The 9,880-nt window shown below is 41.1% G+C and overlaps 1 protein-coding gene across 2 annotated transcripts in view; it reads left to right on the plus strand.

Annotated features, from left to right (window-relative positions):
• mtrr (5-methyltetrahydrofolate-homocysteine methyltransferase reductase) overlaps nucleotides 1-1,561 on the plus strand; it is a 106,147-nt gene extending 104,586 nt beyond the window's left edge. For both annotated transcript variants that reach the window (XR_010017413.1, XR_010017415.1), the window contains exon 16: nucleotides 30-1,561. The gene's annotated coding sequence lies outside the window, so the exon portion shown is untranslated. The remainder of the gene's footprint in view (nucleotides 1-29) is intronic.
• The last annotated feature ends 8,319 nt before the right edge of the window (nucleotides 1,562-9,880 follow it).

Below are 9,880 nucleotides of genomic sequence, written 5' to 3' on the forward strand. Positions count from 1 at the left end.
TTGATGAATATTTTCTTGTTATTTTGCAGTCGTGAAGGTATTTGGGCAACAAGCTTGATGAGCTCAAGAGAAGTGTACAGGAATGAGGAAACCTCTAATGATTAGAAAGTAAATAGCAACACATAGATCATGGAAGCAATTCAGAATTCAAACTGTTATCACAGCCTGGAATTTCCAGCCATTAGTTAAAGAACAGCTACTAACATAATGTAAACTGGCTTATAAGCAGCAAACAACAGGAATTCTGCAGATGCTGGAAATTCAAGCAACATACATCAAAGTTGCTGGTGAACGCAGCAGGCCAAGCAGCATCTATAGGAAGAGGTGCAGTCGACGTTTCAGGCCGAGACCCTTCGTCAGGACTAAGCAGCAATGTCATTTTTGCCGCCTTTGGAAGAGATGGGATGCACACAAGCAAGTGAAGACCTTCTGTGGCTCTTCAGCCAGTCTTCACTGAGAAACCTGATACTGTCATCTTTTTCAGGGCTGTAGGTGGGAATCTCAACTGTGATTTTCAGTAGCTGAATTATAATTCTGCACATTAGTAGTACGTAGAGAAGGCTGCAGTCTATACTCTGGTGCTTGTCCTCCAGATTTGAGGCGGGCGTTTACACTTCACGCAGCCCACAGGAAACGACAGGGATAACCCATTGATAAAGTTTGATGGGAACCTGTTACACTCATTGAAAATTTAAATTTGATCTGTAAGCATTGCTCAGGTTTGTATAGAAAGTAGAGGCGAGGTGAGGCTTCCTTTTTATAATATCTGGGTGGTTTTGCTTCTTCAGGGCTTTCAGCATGTCTCTGAGTGGGCTCAGAAGCAAGACCATTGCCCCAGTGACTGTAGTGGAGTAAGGAGTAGAAGGGCTCTGCCTAGACAATTCCATCCAATAATACTTCAATCTCCACCTAGTCTTCCATCTTTCCAGAGGATGGATGTTCAAAGGAAGTGGTTATTGCAAGGTGCTGCAGTAACTGCATTGCATGTCACCCTGAAGCCCACAGTAGACCTAAAATCCAGATCATTGCAATGTAATTTATTCCATATTTTGCAGTTTGCAACCTATATTTTCCAGTGGAATTTGAAGCTTATCACTGAGCACTTGAGGCCAGAACATTAGTTTTAAGCATGAGCGGCAAGTGAGATAGAGAGGGCAAGAATGGTTGAATTAAGGGAGGGAAATAAGACATATAAATATAAAAATTTTGTATTTCTAGCACTAATTAAATTCTGAAAGAGTAAGACTCATCAACCCCAGAGGGGTTGATTGGCAATAATTAACACTTAACTGTCCTGTGAATAATACCTTTTCACCTGTATGGTCGATTGATTTCCCAATGGGTAATTATTGATATTTCACAACTTTATTCAAAGTTTTGCTGTTTTTAGCCTGACATAAAGCTCTCTATCGATTGTGAATAATTTGTTGAGTGAAAACTTTACAAAAGTGTTGAGATATTTTCCATTTGTTCCTGAATAATTGCATTAGATGGGGCAATGAAGGCTGGACACATCTCCAAGAAAAGGAGAGGTGATGGAAGTAAATGCCTAAAATCTTGCTGAGGGGGAGGAAAGAATGTAATTGCCTAAAATAAACTTTTTTTCTTTTTAAACAAGTTTTATTAAGTCCCTAAATTATGAAAAAAATATGAATATGTAATAATTTCCTTTAACCTGCAAAATATTTAATATCTTTCAAACATTCAAAATTTATAAACATGTGAAACTAACATCACTTAAATGCACAATATATTTTAAAATATCCAATCTTGCATTTAAAAAAAATTTTGGCAATTGGTCAAGCTTGTTTCCAGAAACTTGATGTTAATTTTAACATTTTTTTGTCTTCTGCTTGTCTCCACTCACTCTTAGCTTATAGGTCTAATAGAGACGCCAGAGGATTTTTTTTTGAGGGTATTAAGCCATGTAAAGCTTCCTGCCCCCATTCTAACTATTTTCTACAGGAGCACCACTGACAATGTGTAGTCTGGCTGCATTGTATGGTACTGCAAGGCTTCTGACCACAAGACTCTACAGAGGACAACAAGCTGTTTACTTACTGTTTACAGTTTACCTGTGCTGCGCACTACCTGAATTTTGAATTATATTTTTATTAACTTTTGGTAATATTTTGCTGAATGTGCTGTGTGTGATATGTTTTATGAGTGCACTGAAGTCTGCAGGAATGATGTGTATATGTACAGTCAAATGACACAAACTTAAACTTGAACGTAATAGCCTCTGGATCTCAGCCACATGGACAGAGTTCCTACATTGGTGACAGTTGCCTGGTGTAACGATGGGAAACGATGAACATCCCACCATCATTCCAGCCACAGAATCTTGAATGTATTGAGATATTGGTACAGTAGCCCTCTGACTCTCAGTTCAGCAAGAAGAAAGTTAGTGTTTGTAAGCTGGTTTCCCATAGGAGTTCGTGGTGGTATGGACTTCTTGGGGATTAACAAGAAGGGGAAGTCTCAAGTAGCTGAAGATCCTTCATGTGCTCATGAAGAGGCCCACTTCTTAAGGACTGGATAAAAGATGCCTCTTTGCTGACCTTACCCATCTAGACAAGTTGCATGTGCTCTGTTGAGTATGCTTGGAACTCCATACCCACTATCTCGGGGACTTCCAAAGGGCTTCATGGCAATTTTGTTTTTGCCCTGTTTATCCCAGGAGTAGAGGATATTGTTCTTCTGTAGTTTGGTCATCAGGAATACAAGTATTCAGTAGGTGTTCATAAACTGTTGAATGTTGAGACAATGGCATTGAAATGAATGCATTGCTTCTTCATACAAGCTGGTTAGGAGAGCTTTGTCTCATATTTATTCCACCGTAACAGCAATATCCATCTTTGGTGTAATAAGGTATATTATCCCTGAATCTACATTGTTTAGAAATTGATATTTTTAGATTTCAGTAAGGCTCTTGACAAGGTCCCACATGAAAAGTTGGTCCAAAGTTTCAGAGTCTGTGGGATCCAGCACACATTGGCAAATTGGATCCAAAGTTGCCTTGTTACCAAGAAACGGAGGATGATGAAGAGTTGCCTTTTGTGATCTGAAGCTCGTGACTGTAAGTGTACCACAAGAACTGGTGCAGAGACCCTTACCATTTGTACATTAACAATGTACAGTAGATATGAATATAGGAACTATAATCAGCAAGTTTATCAATAGCATTAAAATTGGTACTACAGTTGACAATGAAGAGAATAGACATTCTACGGAATGTCATTTAGCTGGTAAACTGGGTGGGAGCCAAAAAAACTTAATTTAATCTCAATAAGTGCAAGGTGATTGTTTTGGGAGGTCTAGTAAGAGCAGGACATGCCGATGAATGGTAGGGAATACTCAGAAATAGAAGGACCTTGGTGTACTGATGTTTAGATCCCCAAAGATGGCAGACTGGCATAGATAAGGTGGTGAGAAAAGCAAATGGGATGAATGGCCTTTTATTAGCTTGGGCATAGAATACAAGAGCATGGAGGTTATGGTGTAACCTTTTAAACCTTGGTTAGGCCACAGATCGAGCAATTCTGGTGGTCATCCTATAGAAAGGATATGATGCAGAAAAGATTTACCTGGATAGAGTGTGCTTGCTTTTCCTTGGAGTGGAGGAGGCTGTAGGACTATCTGATAAAATTATGATGGGTGTAGATAGGTAGGATAGTGGGAATTTTTTCCTTGCGTGGATCATCTAAAACCAAAGAACATAGGTTTAGTCATTGTCACTGACTTGTACGACATGAATTTTTTTTGCGGCAGAAGTACAGCGCAAAGACTTAAGAATTACGATAAATAGTGTAAGATAAACAAGAAGTGAAAGGGAATCTAAGGATATATTTTCAACTAAATTGTAGTTGCAATGTGGAAGGTACAGTTTGAGAAGGTGACAAAGGCAAGTGCTCTTTAGTAGCCAAGGCACCAAAGGCTACTGATCCAATGCTCATAAATGAGATGAGAAGCGATAACTACATGATGGTGGTTGTAGGAATGTTGGGCCAAAGGGCCTATTTCTCTGCTTATGACTAAGACTCGATGAAATTAGAACAGATTATGAATTCTGTATTTTTAAGAACTAATATCCATTGTTCATGCAGATGACAAAACGTTAAAATCAAGATATGGGTTTATAAAAGACTGAGATACTTAAGTAAATATTTTTACAGTGCTGTTGACAATGTTATAGATGCTGTACTAAGACTTACACAGTACTGTAATAATTTTATGAATTTTACTGTACTGCCACACACAAAAAAAAACAAGTTTCATGACGTGTGAGAGATGGTAAACCTGATTCTTATAGGGATCTCTTGATATGGGTCTCTATTGTGGACTGAGAGTGGGAAGGGAGCACGGAGAGAAGGAAAAGGAGCAATAAACACCAGAGAGACATTCTCTCATGATCCATAAATCAATCATTTGGAATCAAATGACCTTGCCTGATGTCTAGGGGCTGGGTATGCCCGGACCTGCTCCACCCAACCTTCTCTGTCACCTGTCCTACTCCCCTCCCGTGGTGCTCCACCCTCACCACCCCCAATGTCCTTTGGTTCTGCCAGCATTACAAACTCCCTCTCCACTCCACGTTGACAACTACAGTAGGGTACTGTGCAAGAATCTTAGGCATCCCAGCTATATACATGTGCCTGGGACTTTTGCTCAGTATTGTAAATTTGGATTTTAAAAGTGCTCTCTGCTTCTTTTCTAATAGATAATCAAAAATATATGGTTAAATGGCACGCCAAAGAGAAGTTCTGGATGTTTGAATGAACTAGATACAGAGGATGGAATGAATCTGCCTAGTTTCTCCATAGTGCTACCCACAATGCATTAGTCAGACTCGAGTTGCATACAGTAGTTCAGCATGGAAACAGCCCTCAGCCAAATTTGTTGCTGCCAACTATGGTGCCCATCAAGCTAGTTCCACTTCCCTGTGTTTGACCCATGATATCCCCCGAAACCTCTCCTATCCATGTACTTATCTAAAAGTCTTTTGAATGTTGTTAACGTACCCGCCTCAACCATTTCTTTCAGCAGCTAATTCCACGTATACATCATCAGCTACCCTTGGGTGCCTTTTGAATTTTTCACCTGGTAAACCTTTGTCTTCATGATTTTATTCCTGTTTCCCCGAGAATAAGACGGCGTGTATTCATTGTATCTATGCCCCTCGTGATTCTCAGTGCTGAGAATAAAATCAGCAGATTGTATTGTTATTTTTTATTCACCCATTCAGTAATGTGAATGTGGCAGGTTGCTCTGTCCATTTAAATCCCTCATCGGACATGTGATGGAGAATATCATACCATGTATCAGTTGTCCATCCTGACATCTTTCTTCTCCCTCAGGGAAGGTGAGTAAATGTCTTTTAAAGTGTAAGCACTATACTTCATTTGGAATTAATGTCTTGTAAATCTGTTAAAGGTAATGCAAAAGCATGTTTCTCAGTGAATTTGGTGCTCAGGTTGAGATGTTAACAGCAGGAAATGGAACGACTACTTTTTATGGCATCCATTACTATTATTTATGCGTTCTCAGGTCAAATACAAAGTAAAGCTGTTATACACTGAATTCTGTGTAAATTTTCAGGCTTGCTTTCCACTTTGTATACCAGCTCTTTATTCACTCGATGAAATAGCTCCCACCACAAACAAAAACAACCAAAATTTGCACTGAATCCTTCTGCGTGACACACCCCCATCAATAATAACAATTGTAAGTAGATTTACAAAATGCTGAAATTGGATTTGCATCTGACAACCCAAATGACTTTTGAGCATTTTTTGTCTCCCAGATGCCCAACCACTTTCTCAAATTCCTCGTCTTTTGGTTTCAGCTGTATTTGAAAATAATAACTGCTCTTAACCACTTAAACTAATTATCAACTACAAAAATTGCACCAAAAATTTTAGGGTATAAATATTTTGATTTAATTCTTTGACAAATAGTTTTGTTTACCCTGAATTATATGCTGCATAATATATTGGGAAGATCCTGGATAAATATAATAAAATCTCCTTTAAGCACTATGAAATAATTTGTAATCCGCTAATTGCTTCGTGTGGTCAAGAATTCACAGGCATATTTCTCCAAGTTGCCGCTCTTTTATTCACACAAGTGAGTAGAGGGTTAAAATAATTAAATCCAATTCAACTAATTAACTAACCGCAGCAGAAACTGCTGAGCAGATGATGAATCATAGTTACAACATGTGGGAACTGATGGACCCCATTGTCGTTCAGCGATCACGCCTATAGCGCATATTGAGTGCTCAGAATCTCAGTGCAGGTTCGATGAGCTGGAGTGTGAGCTTCAATCATCGTGACACATCGGGGATGGAAGAGTTTGCAAGGATGCTGCGTTCTGGGAGAGAGAGCACAAAGGCAAAAGTAGATTAAAGGATCATTCTGGGGGCGGGGGGTAGTGATCTGTGAGAGTGGCAGCTCAAACCCAATCTAACAAAGATTTTGCTCCCTGTTTGGATAGGAAAGGAGCTGCAGGGACACAACAAACTGGCCACGGGGAGCAGAAAGCAGAAATGTGCTCATCCAATTAAGGGAATGTGCATTGTTCTCTACTGCAAAGGTTCTCTCCTGAAGGCTGCGTTCTCTACTTTTTTTTTAGCAAGTTTAGAGATCCAGCAGTGGCCCACATTGGGCACTATTATTGACATAGATAAAGCTAGGAAGAAGGTTTGAGTGAAGGATTACAAACAGCTCTGGAAAATTGTAAAACAACCACACAGATGATAATCTCCCGATTGTCACTTGAACCATGTGTAAATCAGCAGAGGGATTACAAGATAGAATGGTAGATGTGCCGTTTGGAGATCGGTGTGGCAGAAATGCGTACAGATTCGTGGGACTAGTGTAGGAGGAAGGGATGGGCTTGAACTGAAGTCTGAACTTTGCTTGAATCAGTGTCCAGATGATTTATATTATCGAGGTAATGTAATAGGTAAGATTTTTAACCAGTTGTGTGTATGTGGCGAGGGGGCGGGAGAAATTCAGTCAATTAAAAATAAATGAGAAATGAATGGCATAGCAGAATGAGGGGGAGATTGGAAATCCAACCGTGACAGGGAGATTCAGAAAGTACATGGGAATGTGCCTGACAGAATTCAAATCCACAACAGGTAAATAAAACTGTTAAACATCAAAGCTTAATGCTCTTTTCCTGAATGAATTGCAACACTTGCACTAAGAAAATGGAGCTGGTAATACAAAAGCAAAGACATTATTTTGATTTAACTGCTGTGCCAGTGGCATGCTTACATTGGGGCCAGGGCTGGGAATTCGCTGTTCTGGGTTATTTGATTGTTTTTCAAAATAATAAGCCACAAGGGAAAGAAAGCAGAGATGTGCCATTAGCCAAGGAATGTACCCTGCTGGGCATTGACAGAGTAGAGAGATCTTGAAGCAACACACATCAAAGTTGCTGGTGAATACAGCAGGCCAGGCAGCATCTCTAGGAAGAGGTACAGTCAACGTTTCGGGCCGAGACCCTTCGTCAGGACTAACTGAAGGAAGAGTGAGTAAGAGATTTGAAAGTTGGAGGGGGAGGGGGAGATTCAAAATGATAGGAGAAGACAGGAGGGGGAGGGATAGAGCCAAGAGCTGGACAGGTGATAGGCAAAAGGGATACAAGAGGATCATGGGACAGGAGACCCAGGGAGAAAGACAAGGGCGGGGGGAACCCAGAGGATGGGCAAGGGGTATAGTCAGAGGGACAGAGGGAGAAAAAGGAGAGTGAGAGAAAGAAAGTGTATAAAAATAAATAACGGAGGGGGTACGAGGGGCGGTGGGGCATTAGCGGAAGTTTGAGAAGTCAATGTTCATGCCAGCAGGTTGGAGGCTACCCAGACGGAATATAAGGTGTTGTTCCTCCAACCTGAGTGTGGCTTCATCTTTACAGTAGAGCAGACCGTGGATGGACATGCCAGAATGGGAATGGGATGTGGAATTAAAATGTGTGGCCACTGGGAGATCCTGCTTTCTCTGGTGGACAGCTTTCTGCTCAAAATTCCTGAGGACAAACATTCCATGCTGAGCTCTCTGAAACAGTAGTGTACATAGAAAAACATAGAAAATAGGTGCAGGAGTAGGCCATTCGGCCCTTTGAGCCTGCACTGCCATTCAGTATGATCATGGCTGATCATCCAACTCAGAACCCTATGCTTGCCTTCTCTCCATACCCCCTGACCCCCGTAGCCACAAGGGCCATATCTAACTCCCTCTTAAATATTGCCAATGAACTGGCCTCAACTGTTTCCTGTGGCAGAGAACTCCACAGATTCACCACTCTCTGTGTGAAGAAGTTTTTCCTCATCTTGGTCCTAAAAGGCTTCCCCTTTATCCTTAAACTGTGGCCCCTTGTTCTGGACTTCCCCAACATCGGGAACAATCTTCCCGCATCTAGCCTGTCCAATCCCTTTAGAATTTTATACGTTTCACAAAGATTCCCCCCTCAATCTTCTAAATTACAGTGAGTATAAGCCTAGTCGATCCAGTCTTTCATCTTATGAAAGTCCTGCCATCCCAGGAATCAATCTGGTGAACCTTCTTTGTACTCCCTCTATGCAAGAATGTCTTTCCTCAGATTAGGGGACCAAAACTGCAACAATACTCCAGGTGTGGTCTCACAAGGCCTTGTACAACTGCAGCAGTACCTCCCTGCTCCTGTACTCGAATCCTCTTGCTATGAATGTCAGCATACCATTTGCCTTTTTCACTGCCTGCTGTACCTGCATGCCCACTTTCAATGACTACATTCAGCACTGCTTAATGGCTAGAGTATTGCCTGAGGCTGATCTCAACAAATCTGTGGTACCGATGGATGATTATAAATGGTTGATTTACCATACGGACTTGGGCCAAAGGGCCTGTTTCCGGACTGGTATATTTCCATGTCTTTATGACCTTGTCTCCAAAACCAGGGTTCACAATTTACAGTCTTTATGCTGGATAACAATACAGGCAAAACCTACATCATGAGATGTGGGGAAGGGATGTGTTCCTTTTTAAAAAAAAATGGGCCCTGTCACGATATTTCATAATGTAAAACTACCCTATCTGTGCATGTGTCAAGAAATGTGTTGAAATGGAATAAATTTGTGTCAATTTATCATTATTTTTTATACATAATCTCTAGTGAATTTTATTCTATACCTCAAATTTTTGGATAGTGATTTGAGAATTCTGTAAGTGCAAATTTCTGTAACTTGAATGGCCGTAACATGGAGGTTGCATGTACAGGTATCCTTGGGAAAACAGGCTAGATTCAAGTTGAAAGGAAGAACTTGTTGCCTTCCCTATCACGTTGGGACAAATAATTGGAAAAGTGTGTCCAGGACGGATTCCTGTCACAGTATGTGGACAGGCCGACCGGGGGAATGCCATACTAGATCTAGTACTAGGTAATGAACCAGGTCAGGTCACAGATCTCTCAGTGGGTGAGCATCTGGGGGACAGTGACCACCGCTCCCTGGCCTTTAGCATTATCATGGAAAAGGACAGAACCAGAGAGGACAGGAACATTTTTAATCGGGGAAAGGCAAATTATGAGGCTATAAGGCTAGAACTTGTGGGTGTGAATTGGGATGATGTTTTTGCAGGGAGATGTACTATGGACATGTGATCGATGTTTGGAGATCTCTTGCGGGATGTTAGGGATAAATTTGTCCCAGTGAGGAAGATAAAGAATGGTAGGGTGAAGGAACCATGAGTGACAAGTGAGGTGGAAAATCTAGTCAGGTGGAAGAAGGCAGCATACATGAGGTTTAGGAAGCAAGGATCAGATGGGTCTATTGAGGAATATAGGGTAGCAAGAAAGGAGCTTAAGAAGGGGCTGAGAAGAGCAAGAAGGGGGCATG

The sequence above is a fragment of the Mobula hypostoma genome, chromosome 3 (assembly GCF_963921235.1).
Source record: "Mobula hypostoma chromosome 3, sMobHyp1.1, whole genome shotgun sequence".
NCBI classification, from domain to species: Eukaryota; Metazoa; Chordata; class Chondrichthyes; order Myliobatiformes; family Myliobatidae; genus Mobula; species Mobula hypostoma.